This window comes from Uranotaenia lowii, chromosome 2 (genome assembly GCF_029784155.1).
Source record: "Uranotaenia lowii strain MFRU-FL chromosome 2, ASM2978415v1, whole genome shotgun sequence".
Lineage (NCBI taxonomy): Eukaryota > Metazoa > Arthropoda > Insecta > Diptera > Culicidae > Uranotaenia > Uranotaenia lowii.
The window spans coordinates 421,066,185-421,076,729 of NC_073692.1; the positions used below are offsets into that span (position 1 = coordinate 421,066,185).

Genomic DNA, 10,545 nt, shown 5'->3' on the forward strand with positions numbered 1-10,545 from the left:
AGATCTTGCACGAAAATGCCTCGTACTGTGCTTCGATTAGATGGACTACACACCAAAAAATTTCTAAAATTAAACGAGACAGAAACGCTTCAACACCTAATAGTTTTCTTCATCTAATTCAGATCAGATCTAATTTTACATCATTTTTCATCTAAACTACACACTACCAAAATTTACACCTTTGAACGAACATTAAGCTCGAAAAGATCTAAATTTATTCTATAATGGATGTATTTTTATGTTATGACACGAATAAATTACGTGTCGTTCAATAATTTTCATATCGAAAAATTAAATTGTGACTCCTTGGCAAAGAGAAACGTCAATTATCGAAGGTTTTGTTTTTTTTTTTCATGCTGTTTTATTTTAGTTCGATTAGGTTCTGTTCTTTGATTTGTTCTGGAGCAACTTCAGCAGTTGCTGAAGGAAATCCGGTGAACGTTGTACCGATCGGCTCCACTCGACCAAAGTGAGCAGTGAAGATGGATCTAATGAAGCAGCACCCAGAGCCCAAAAACGGAACTGTATGCAAACTTCCCGACCCGCAGCAGCGGCTAAATCAACAAGATGAATTCTATCCATCCGACAACATATTAGGAGGAACCGATGTAGCGGTGTGAGTTTTTATATAAACTACTTCAACCATTCGATAACTAATAATCTCTATTGCAGGCAACGTCGGACAGTATTGGCCGCTGTTCGATAATTTTTTACGAGTTCCGCTCGGTGTCGGATGGTGGTCCTCTGGCCTGAGGTATAGATTAATAAAGACCCGTCAGAGATTTTATAAATATGAAATTAACTCGAGTCACAGTATACATTCATAAAAAATGTTAATATTTCCTGAAAAAATCCCTGAATTTATGTCCTTATTGGACTCTGTTGAATTCTATGTCAAAGGCAATGTAATTTTATGTGAAAGGCGATGATTCATTTATGTGCATCCAGTTTGACGTAAAATTACATCCTTGTCGATGTAATTTTATGTCTTCGATAATTTATGGCTTCAAGCGTTTCTGTCTTCTCTAGTGTAATTTTATGTCAAAAGTGATGCTTCAGTTTTGTGCATCCAATTTGACATAAATTTACACCAAAAAATTAATAGTGTGTAGTTTCTCTGGGACCCCTCGTCGCCTTAGAGCCGCCCAGATGTTTTCATGGTTAAGTCGGTCGAATGTTTTTTCGAAATCAACGAACACCAGCAGAAGAGAGTCCTGGAATTCGTTGATTTGTTCCAGTATGATTCCTAGCGTTGTGATGTGGTCCACACATGATCTTCCGGATCGGAATCCAGCTTGTTGCCGTCGGAGTGTAGCGTCGATTTTCTCCTGAATCCTGTTCAGGATCGCTTTGCAGAGTACTTTGAGGGTTGTACAGATCAACGTTATGCCTCGCCAGTTACCGCACTCTGTCAGGTCTCCTTTCTTCGGGACCTTTACGAGGATACCCTGCATCCAGTCGGCCGGGAATGTTGCAGTATCCCAGATGTCAGCGAAAAGACAGTGCAACATTTGTGCTGATAGGGCAGTGTCGGCTTTCAGCATTTCAGCAGGGATGCAATCGATCCCAGGTGCTTTGTTGGATTTCATGTTTTTGATTGCCGCTTCTATTTCCTTCAATAGTATTGAAATTATTTTTTTAGCATCCTCGGATAGGTTATCCTTTAACTGGACTAGTGACCTATTTACTCTGGCCCACAGCTCAATCTTTGATTGCAACTCATGCAAACAGTTTCCGATAACACACCTCGTCACAACAAGAAAATAATAATCCTAATCATTATTATTTAGACCTCTTCTACTGAGCCTCTTGTACCTGGTCTTACGGTTCCAACGTTTCAACGTCCAACCGGTCACCCCAACATGGGCGACGAACGTGTTAATCTAAACTTTCCTGTTTGACCTCCTGTTTCAAAGTACATTAGTTTTAGACCGTTTGTCCTTACTTTCATGTTGGCCCTTCCGTTCTAAAGTCTATTAAGCTTAAGACCTTGTGTCTTAACTTTCTTGTTAGACCTCCCGTTCCAACGATTGTTGAGCTAAAGACCTTCCGTCTTAACTTTTTTTTGGACCTCCCGATCCAACGTATATTAGACAAAAGACCTTCCGTCTTAACTTTCTTGTTGGACCTCTGGTTTCAGATCAAGAATGACACGGCTTTCCAGCGGGCATTTTCGATTCCAAACATATTTGATGGAAGTAAGTTATGTCCATATTTGAAAACGAACGAATTCCTTAAAAGTTAGATGAACCATCTGTGACTGATGAAAATGCTCTTACGTATATAAAACAGATGTTCACTTATGTGTGTAAAGTTTTCAGACTTCTATTTATAAGAATATGGGAGCATTGCTTTTCGTTCCATATTTCTTTTTTGGAGAAGACGTTACTCGGAGAATTTTGCTATCTATTAAACTATTTAGTTTTATTCAAAGCTTATTAACTTTAAAGTTTTAATGAAAGCTTTCTTTCTTTATAAGGATTACTTAAAGGCATTTTGACAGTTAATTTGAAGTACTACTTAACTACTAGGTTTTATTTTTTTTATAAGGTTATTTTAGGGCATGTTGACAGTTTGTTTGTACTCTATTAAATGAAATATATTTTTTTTCCAGAAAATATTTTATGTTTTATATGAAAATGAAGAAATTGTTTATAGAACTCTCGAAATCTCTTATAATGAACTTCAAAGGCAATATAATTGAGAGTTTTATAAATGGCTTTTTAGCTATTTTAGGGGTCATTTACATAGAGTTCTTAATACAAATCTTTTATAAAACAGCGTCATTTGCTTTCAAAGCAGTTTCTTGACTTACTATTGTACGAAATGAGCGATTTTCTCAGGTTCAATACCTTATTGGATGCATACCTTCAAATGGTCAAATTCCAACACCTTGAAGTATTCTTGAAGGCAAATCAAGAACCCTCTAAAAAATAAAAAATTTCATTAACAACTGGGGGGTTCAAAACCCAGCCACACCTTCTTCCCCAATCCTGTAAATCAAGCGAGGTATACTCATCTACACTAACAATTTTAAATTTCCAATCAAATTTGAATTTTTTGAGTAAGGTTATTCAAGACTAATAATCTTTTACCAAAACCTAGAACACTAATCAGAATTTTCTACAGTTCAAAAAAAAAAAAAAATCACTTATTCATAGGAATTCTGTGTGGAATATTAAATCTTATATATAAAAATGGAGGCGTTTTCTTTGTAACACCATCACGTATGAATGGTCGATCGGAATTCAGTGAAATTTGGTATCCGAGGGTTTTTTGGGTCAGAGATGGTTTGTATAATATTTTCAAGAATCTCACTTTTTATGGAAGATGGTCTCCATACCAAATTAACTCTTTTCCACATCTTATATTAAAAACAGGAGGCGTTTTCTTTGTAACACCATCACGTATGAGTGGTCGGTCGGAATTAAGTGAAATTTGGTGTCCGAGGGTTTTTCGGGCCAGAGATGGTTTGTATAATAGTTTCTAGATTATTACTTTTTATGCAAGGGGGGCTCCTATACAAAATCAACTATAAACGGGACAAAACTCGAATAACTTGAATACGATTTTCATGAAAACTGACTCACGAGCACGAAGAAGTTAAAGAACCGTAAACATTTTCCAACGATTTATTAAGTAACGGGTAAAACGAAGTTTACCGGGTCAGCTCGTTTTAAATAAAATGTTTCTACTTGTTTAGGAGGTTAAGTTTGAATCATCATAAGAAAAAATTGCAAAACTGTTTTGCAATCCTAAGAATCAGATTGATCATTCGAAATAAATATTCTTAAAGGGATTAACAAGTCAGATTTAAAATTTAAAAAAATCTTAACAATGAATTAAGATTCAAACCAAAATCATTAGAATTTAATTTAAAGATTCAAAATTGAGGGCTTTGAAACAAATTTCACTTCTTGGGTCATATTCAAAAATTCTGAGCTGTTATTTTGAAACAGAAATCTTCTATTAGTACATTTCAGAAATCGTATTAAAATTGGAAAAACGAATCAAAATTCAAATTTTTAATACAGTTTCAAAATTTAGATTCAGAATTATAATTCAATAATCAGATTCAGATCAAAAATGAGTTTGGTTTTAGAACTATCAAGTGAACGTTTTCGTTAAGGAAAACAAAAACAAGGAGATCGTAGACTTATAATATTGATTATCGGGAAAACCAAATGCGAAATTTCAAATTTTGAATCACATTCAGTTTGTTAACATAATTCAGCTGCAAATCACAAATATATTTGAGTTATTGGTCAAGTTTTTTTTTTAATGAAAAAACTGATTTTATTTTTCTTAAATTTTCCACAAAATTTTATTTATAAAATTGATTTTTCATGAACAGTATTTGCTGCTTCAGAAACATTCTCGTAAAAATGTTTCAGGGAATACCATTTTTCTTTGCGGATTGAGTAGTTTTTTAATATTACAATATTTTCAAGAGCAAAATACCTAACAAAAATCTTAAATTTGAATCAAGTTTGCAAAAATCAAATTTGAAGAGTTAAACAATTTTAATCTCTTTCACTTTTGAAAACTTTATTTTCCATTTTCATCAATGGAAAAGAGTCATTAAATTTGCCCATGAAATGGGTAGATTTATCTTTTTGATTTAAGCATGAAATAAGTTTTGTTTTTCAAAAATATTGAATCCTTTCTTTAAAAAACTTATTTTTTGCCCAAATCTTAAAACCATAATCTTCCAGCTTAATCAACAATGTTATTAAGTTCCCTGTTTTGTTACTGAAGGCTTCATTTTACAAATTTCACCTCTAAATCAAAACAATCGAAAGATTTCCTTTAATTCAGTAGAATTATTCAACCAAATAGGCCCACAACACATAATATATTTTACTTACCATTTCAAAAATTAAATTTGATATATAAAAACTTAGAAAGGGAAAAAAGCTAAAAATTAAAAATCAAATAAACAGTACCGTAAACCGGGGTAAAATTGATCACTTTTTTCGATTATTTTCTCTGTTAAGGGGAATATGGCATGTCTCATATTTTTAAAACTATTACTGGAATCCTATGAACGAAAAACAAGATTGAAAAAATTAATTAGACTATTTTAAATTTGATTTTAAAATCGAATTCGTCTCTGTTTAGAATTTGATGCTTTGGGCCACATTGGTCAGTCTCTATTTTGACGGTTTTAACGAGTTTTCTTGATCATTTAGGATACAAAACACCTTCAGGATTCCTCTGTTTCTTGGTTTAGATTTTACGCCTTCCAAAAAAAACCACATAGCGGCCCTTAATGCATTAAGGCCGAATAACAATTGAAATCGGAAGATGGACAACTATGCTGCATAAATTAGTGGCTAAATTTATTAACATTTGTAAAAAAAAAATTAACTACAAAAACGAATGAAGTTTTGTCTTCATTCAATTCTCTGGGAACTATTCCCTTTTAATAATTTTCTTGAAACCTTACCGTTTGATAGGGTTTTTGACCTTTTGTCCTAGACTTGCTTACTCTTGAAAAATGTCCCTATTTTTTAAATATCGAAAATTTACCACAGACAAGAACATAAACTATACCTTAACTATACATTTACTTAGGAAAAAAGTTTATTTCTCACAGAAATCAACATGTTTTCTTCCAAACGCTTCGATTTTATCGAGAAATGTGTTTTTTTGCGAGCCTTCGAGAAAAATAGATATTTCAAGATTTTGAAATTACATTTTCATTAAGATTAGAAATTTTCAAAAACAAACAAAGTTTTTCCCAATTTGAAACTCAACTTATAGGTTATTAAACGTAGAAAAATGTTTGAGATTTTTTAATTTAAGACTTAGTAATTGATGATTATCTAGAAAAATTTCATGTTGATCAAAGTTATCTGGTGATCAATGTTAACCCTTTTTACAGTACTGAAATATTTTTTGTTGGTGTTTTTTTCTGTTCATGCGCTGTTTGAGCAAAAATATCAAATAAATTAATCATAAAAAAATATTGGCACATATCCCTCCAGCAGCTTTGGTCCCAGAGAAGAAACAAAAATGATGTTGGATTTTAGAATAAAATATTTAATTTGCCTATAAAACATAAAAATTAACATATAATCATGTAAACGTTACTCAAAAATTCTGCAAAAAATCATGGATGAGTTTTGAAACAATAGGAACCCCAGGGCTTGAGAAATTTAAAAATGTTCCCAAATCGACTAATTTAATTGGGCATGGAAAAGCTTGGCAAGATATTAATTGATTTTATCCTTCCCTTGGTAGGAAATAGAAATAAGTTGTTGTGAAAACTCAGAGAACCGTAGCCAAATGTTTTGGTAAACTAAATTTGCATTAAATTTACCGCCTTGAAATCCAATCCAATTTTTAAGTGTCATTGATAAAAAAAACAATTTATCTCTATGAAGAGAACGAAACAAGCACCTCTTCGAATCATAAATATCAAAAAATTAGAGAATGAATTCTGAAAAAATCCAGACAAAGAAAATTAAAGAAAAGAACCTCTGTTTTTCCACATTATGACAATTTCACATATTTTAATTATTATTGTTGCAACGTTTTATGACATAAAACAATATTGTAACAATGTATTGAAGTTGGATGAGGAACATGAAAAAAGCTTTCAAGAGGTTCAATTTGAAATTTCAATGGTCAAACTACTTAAAAACATCGTTGGGGCAATATCACCCAGCTTCGGATCTGGGATAGGTAGGCAGGCACCTATTGAGAGAACCCATATCACCGAAAGGTGTCGAACCGGAATCCATCCATCCGTTGCTAGATACAGAAATTGAAGAAAGAAAAAGTTGGCCATCCAGGAAACAAGAGTGCTCGCAAATCGACGCGAGTCAGAACCAAGAAAAAAAACCCGGCTCGATTTGGACGTAATTTTCTAAACCCTTGCTTTTCCAATCGTGTTTCCATCAGTATTTGCCTCCGCTTTCTTGCACCTTGAAGGTACCACTTCAAACGAAAGTGACCATCCCCCGATGGGCCAAACTCCGGAAGACTTCTCCGGCATGGATGCTGTATCATGCCCTTTGTATTGAAAAAAAGAGGGAAGGGCGTCTGAAAGAATAAAGGTTCGGACCAAAAAGAAAGTTCCAACTAAGGCGGAAGGATTTAAAAAGACGATTCGTTTTGATGCTTGATTGAATTTTCCAAAAAGGAATTTTAGTTGGGAAATTATGTGAATTGCATAAATTTGAATCGCTTCGGTATCGACTAGAATCGAATCCGAAAAAGTTAGCTCGGTGGGGTTGAAAGTACCTGAAAAATCAAATAAAGTAAGTCAATCAAATAATTTTGAAAATTTCAGAACCTCGAAACTATACAGGTTAGAATGTAGATTTTCTATATGTATACCTGTGAAGCAAAGTGAGAAATCTTCACAGAACATCCTCAGTACGAGAAAATTACCATTATTTTAGGATTTGAATGAATGTAAAAAGCAGTATTTGACAAAATATTACCTTACTCGAATATAAATTAATTGATAATTTACGTTGAATGCAAAATCAGTAAAGCCACTTTTCTCGAATAATTCCAAGGAAGAGAGTGGGAAACTGATAGTCACAGGAGAAATTCGATTGCAGTTTGAGGGCAGCAGAAGATGCAATAAGTACCTCGGATGAATGGAAGAACGATTCCATCTCATACCAGAAACGACGCGCTATAAAATAACCAGTAACGTGCTTCCCAATGCAAGTATCTTGGTATACAGGTGGAGTAGCAATAAAAGGATACTCTATCCAACAACCGGAAGATGATCACAGAACTGGTCCTATCTTCGATTCGATTTCTGAGACGGCTTTTATATGTTCCTACCTACACATTTTGAGGATTACCTCAGGAACGATGCAAAGCAGCCATTCCGTTGCAATTTTACTTCTCGACTGTAAGAAATCCTTGAGCACGATTCTTGAGGATTATATTTGTTTTATTGCCAAAAGCTTTTTAATTTCTTCGATCCCAAGTCCCTTTGAAGTCTCACACTCTACCAATCGTAAATGAAATATCTCTGCTGCAATCCATTGATTAGCAATTTGCATCATACCGTACTGAACAAATATCTCTACGTTTGCAAAATAAATCCACTGGCAAAAGTGCTCTTTGATTCCAGAATTAGTCATGCACAGGAAAATAAATTTAATCCACCAGCACAAATACCAACTCTAATTAAATTGAAACCATCCATCACATCCATTTGACGGCAGAAAAAAAAAAAAAAGAGTTCTAAAAATTTATTAGCCGTCACAACGGCAGCCAGCTTTTGATGCACCGAATGTCTCCCCATTAGTGGTAGAATAATTAATCGTTGCCCAATGCGTTGCTGACAACTTTATAACGAACCATCATCATCGTCGCCATCAGTGAGTCCTTTTGGCCAGCAACCCTCCCATCCATTCATGCTTGGGCCCACACGTGCAATCATCCCACTCATCATTGACCGCAATCACTTTAAATCCGATTTAATCCTCCCTTAATAATTTTCACAAGCCCGTTGATTGCAGCCTGGCTCGTTGGGCGTGCGGTATGTGATGCGAGGGCGTGTCAACGTTTTCAGCTTAACAGCAATTCTGAAAACAAGCACTAGGAAATTATTGCTCAAATGAAAAGAAAAAAATTAAATTATGTTTTTGGTGACAGTGCAAAACTCATTTTTCCGAACACGGCTTTGATTTTATGTGTTTTGAAACTATCTTTTTTCTTGTAAATCTTTTGGCTAAGGTTCTCAGTTTAGAGTTTTCTTACACACTAAGATTGCATTTATTCCGCTCGGGACCATGATCCTCCGAACCACAGAAAAAATGCTCAAATATCACGAAATTCGAATGAAAACTCACCCGAATCTCGTGAAGCTTCGTTTCTCCTGAAATATGGGATTGAATGTGTACGAGTGCACAGGTTCTCAAACAATTGTCCTGAACGTTGGGAGAGCAATCACCTGTACCGTTGGGGCTTTTCAGCTTTCACGCGTTCCTTGTCATGCCGATTCTTTCTTTCCTTTTCTAGCGGATGAGAATTGTCGCATTCTGTCACATTTACTTTGTATGTAGTGCAGTTCTCGAAGCGAAGCTGAAAGTGGCGCTAAGCAGAGGTGAACGTGTTGCTTGTGGAAGAATTACTGGACGCGCGGTGGCCTATTTGGAAAACGGTCATGGTCCCAATACGAATACCTGGAAGTTGCGAATTCGAGGCTGTTTGGTCAATAAACGGCAAAGCTGCAGGATCTGCATCAGTCGAGATTCAACACACAAACCGGCCATCATGGAAATCAAATTGAAAAACAAAATCACCCCAACGATCACAAACATTTCCTGCGTGGATTTTGTCAAATAAGTGTGAAAAATGAAGGCAGCTGATTTTCCCAATCGTGTGAAGTAAATTTTTAAGTACGTATCAATTATTAAAAAATATATTTGTTTGAATACTAAACGCTTTTTTTTCAATCATGCATTCTTTCTCGAAAAAAATCCCAAACCATAATCGATTATTACAGAATTTTCTTAAAATTTCGGGAGGCAACCGTTTCGAACTCACAGGACAGTATCTGAAATCCTCGTTTATCACAGGAGAACCCTGTTTCGAACCTACAGGCTAATTTGACAGTTATTTTCCTGATCTGTTTTTCTGTCCCGAGATCGTCCTGTAATTTCAGCTGTTGAAAATACAGGACGAAATCGTTCCGACCACAGGAGAAAAGATTAAGTGTGTATGATATTGGCTTTATTCTTCGCCGCGCGTGACATGACAATAGTCGAGTCACCCAAGTCACTCTAATTAAGTAAGGAGTGTATCGAAAATATGTTATGAACACATTTTTTTCATTGTATTGATTTCATTGATGATTCAAACAAAGAAACAGTTCGGAAGTGTTTTGAAAAGCTTATTCTTACAGCTTATAAAGAAATACAACTAAAAAGTAATTATTGGTAATATTCTCGAACTTTCGACTTGACGTGTATCATTAGGTTTTGTATAGCTGATTGATCACACTTCTTGGCCGCAGCATTCCAGTCTTGAAAACCGCCATGGTCCTGTTGGTTTTACCATCCTTCTTGAAAACTCTCTTGACGATAGCCCAATATCGTTCTATGGGGCGAAGCGAGGGCAGTTTGGTGGGTTAATATCTTTCTCAACGAAATCTACATCGTTATCCTCAAACCATCTTAGAGTGGATTAAGCGTAGTGGTGGAGTCGTATCTTTCTTATATAGTGGCAGAAACTTTTCTGCAAACACTCCTTTTGGTAGATATCAGCATTTATTGTTCCTTTTGTAAAGAAACTCGCCGACTTCAATCCGCAGGAGCAGATTGCCTGCCACACAAGCACTTTCTGGCCAAATTATTCCACCTCAATCGACTTCTCGTGATCACTCACATCCTCCCCAAAAGCTGCAGTGTAGAATTGTGGTCCTGGAAGAGTACTGGAATCCTCTTTTACATAAGTTTCATCGTCCATGAGAATGCGCGCATCTGGCTTCTGCAAAGTCCTATGATACAGCTTCCGGGTTCTGGTTTTGGCTCGTGATTTTTGTTCAGCCGTTTTTTTGAACACTTT

At 35.2% G+C, this 10,545-nt stretch overlaps 1 long non-coding RNA gene across 1 annotated transcript; it reads left to right on the forward strand.

Moving 5' to 3' along the window:
• Positions 1-412: 412 nt before the first annotated feature.
• LOC129745754 (uncharacterized) lies at positions 413-818 on the forward strand. The gene is made up of 2 exons (XR_008737177.1): positions 413-616; positions 673-818. It is a non-coding gene; the product is annotated as an uncharacterized LOC129745754 (long non-coding RNA).
• Positions 819-10,545: the final 9,727 nt, after the last annotated feature.